This window comes from Marmota flaviventris, chromosome 12, assembly GCF_047511675.1.
Source record: "Marmota flaviventris isolate mMarFla1 chromosome 12, mMarFla1.hap1, whole genome shotgun sequence".
Taxonomy (NCBI): domain Eukaryota; kingdom Metazoa; phylum Chordata; class Mammalia; order Rodentia; family Sciuridae; genus Marmota; species Marmota flaviventris.
The window spans coordinates 1,190,630-1,193,356 of record NC_092509.1 but is presented as its reverse complement, the minus strand read 5'-3'; the positions used below and the strand labels follow the sequence as shown (position 1 = coordinate 1,193,356).

At 32.4% G+C, this 2,727-nt stretch overlaps 1 pseudogene; it reads left to right on the top strand.

Annotated features, from left to right (window-relative positions):
- Positions 1-641: 641 nt before the first annotated feature.
- Positions 642-1,840, top strand: LOC139707870 (zinc finger protein 84-like; annotated as a pseudogene).
- The last annotated feature ends 887 nt before the right edge of the window (positions 1,841-2,727 follow it).

Sequence of the window (2,727 nt, the reverse complement as noted above, 5' to 3'; positions counted from 1 at the left end):
TTCTTAGTAAATTTTTTGTTCATTTTTCTTTTTAATAGTCCATAGCCTCTTTAATCTTGTTGAATATTTGTGGTATTATCACTCAAAATATACTAGTTATTTTCATGTCTGTATGTCATGGTAGACCAAAGCCAGTTTTTAGACACTCTTTGAAAAAGCCACAAATGTTTGTATGTTTTACATTTCTCTTGTTCTACTGAGAGTGAAGGTAGCTGATAGATATTTCCTAAATACACAATGCTATCTTATAGAGAACAAATGGCTGTGGATGATAAAAGTAACATACTTACCTTCTCTTTATTATATAACTCTTCTTAATGATGTATTCCTCTTGGATGCTGTGGTCTCTACAAAAATTTGAGTAATATTCTCAAGGTAATTTTGTTTGTGCATTTTTATTGAACTGGTATATTTTTTGATTTATGATGACTTGGACTTACTAATCTGCTACACTCCTTATGTATTTATTCTACCTTAATTTCATGTTATGTATGCAAAATATATTTATCCCTGTCTAGTAGTTATTGTTTATTTTTTTTTTTAATTTTTGTTTATTTCAGCCATGACTCCACATGATACCCAATAATATTCACCAGAGAAGGGCATAAAACATATATTTCACAAATTGATAAGTGAGAAATATGGAAGTTGTGATCTTGACTATTTACAACAAAAGAAAATATGGAAATCCACAAGTGAGAGTGAACACCAGAAATCATAAAAAATCAGGCGTTGTTCACCACCAGAGAATTTATACTGGAGAGAAGCCCTACAAATATAAACAATGTGGCAAAGCTTTTAGTAAAATAAATGATCTTATTAACCACAGAGTAACCCACACTGGACAGATGCCCTACCAATGGGCAGAATGTGATAAAGTTTATAAAGAAAAATAAATCTTTATTAAGCAAAGCAGAATTCTCACTGAAGAGAAGCCCTACAAATGTGAAGAATATGGTAAAGTTTTTAGTCAAAAATTAAACATTATTTACCAAAGAAGAATTCACACTGGAGAAAAGCTCTACAAATGTAGAGAATGTGGCAAAGCTTTTAATCAAAAAAAAAAAGACCTTATTCACCACAGCAGAACTCACACTGGAGAGAAGCCCTACAAATGTAAAGAATGTAGCAATGCTTTTAGTAAAAAATCAGACCTATTCACCACAGCAGAACTCACAGTGGAGAGAAGCCCTACAAATGTAAAGAATGTGGCAAAGCTTTCAGTAGAAAAGAAGGACTTACTTACCACAGCAGAACTCACACTGGAGAGAAGCTGTACAAATGTAAAGAATGTGGCAAAGCTTTCAGTAAAAAATCAGACCTTATTTGCCACAGGAGAACTCACACTGGAGAGAAGCCCTACAAATGTAAAGAATGTGACAAAGCTTTCACTCGAAAATTACAACTTATTCGCCACAGCAGAACTCACACTGGAGAGAAACCCTACAAATGTAAAGAATGTGGCAAAGCTTTCAGTAAAAAATCAGACCTTATTTGCCACAGCAGAACTCACACTGGAGAGAAGCCCTACAAATGTAAAGAATGTGGCAAAGCTTTCACTCGAAAATTACAACTTATTCGCCACAGCAGAACTCACACTGAAGAGAAGCCCTACAAATGTAAAGAATGTGGCAAAGATTTCAGTCACAAAATAGACCTTATTCACCACAGCAGAACTCACACTGGAGAGAAGCCCCACGAATGTAAAGAATGTGGCAAAGCTTTCAGTCGAAAATCAAACCTTATTCGCCACAGCAGAATTCACACTGGAGAGAAGCCCTACAAATGTAAGGAATGTGGCAAAGCTTTTAGAATAAAACAGGCATTATTCACCATATAAGAACTCACTCTGGAGAATAGTCCTAAAAATGTGAATAAAGTGGCAAAACTTTTAATAAAAAATAAAACTTTATTCACCACAGCAGAAGACACAATGGTGAATATGAAATGTAAATAAAGTGATAATACTTTTAAAGAAAAACTAAACCTCATTAACAACAGAATTTATACAGGAAAGAACCCCTATGAATGAAAACAATGTATCAAAGCTTTTAATAAGAAATCATTTCTTTTTCACCACTAGGCTATTTATTCTGAAAAGAAGACATATAAATATAGAGAATGTAGAAATATTTTAAATTATATGTTGTACATTACTAGAAATCAGATAAAATATGCTGGAGTGAAGCTTCATAAATGAGACCATTGAACCATTCCTCTAAGAAAGGGTAAAAATTTAATCGCCACCACAATAATCTTAGCAGAGAGAAAGTTTTGAAATGTGAAAATTGACAATGTGACAATGCCTCCAAAATGTATTCACCAATACTCAGAACCTGTGGATACATACTGGTAAGAGAGAAAACAAATGGGGGATAAAACATTTCATTGCCACATGTTTCTTAAACACTACTGATTGGTGTAGAATTCACTGTCCCCAGAAACTCTAAAATGTTAAATAATATTTCCAAAACTTAATCAAATTTTAAATTCATTGAACATCTGAAAACTCATACCAGTAGTGAACATTGAAAATATTTTGTACAAAATATATGCCTTATACAACAACTAAACATTTATAGTAAACACCCTGACAAATATGAGAGTAAAATCATTATCTATACATTAAGCCTTGATATATATGAGTATCAGTAAAAGACACAACTCATTTAAATATAGAATATAAGTAGTTGTGTTTAACTTTTGTTTAAATTTATTAAGCATTAT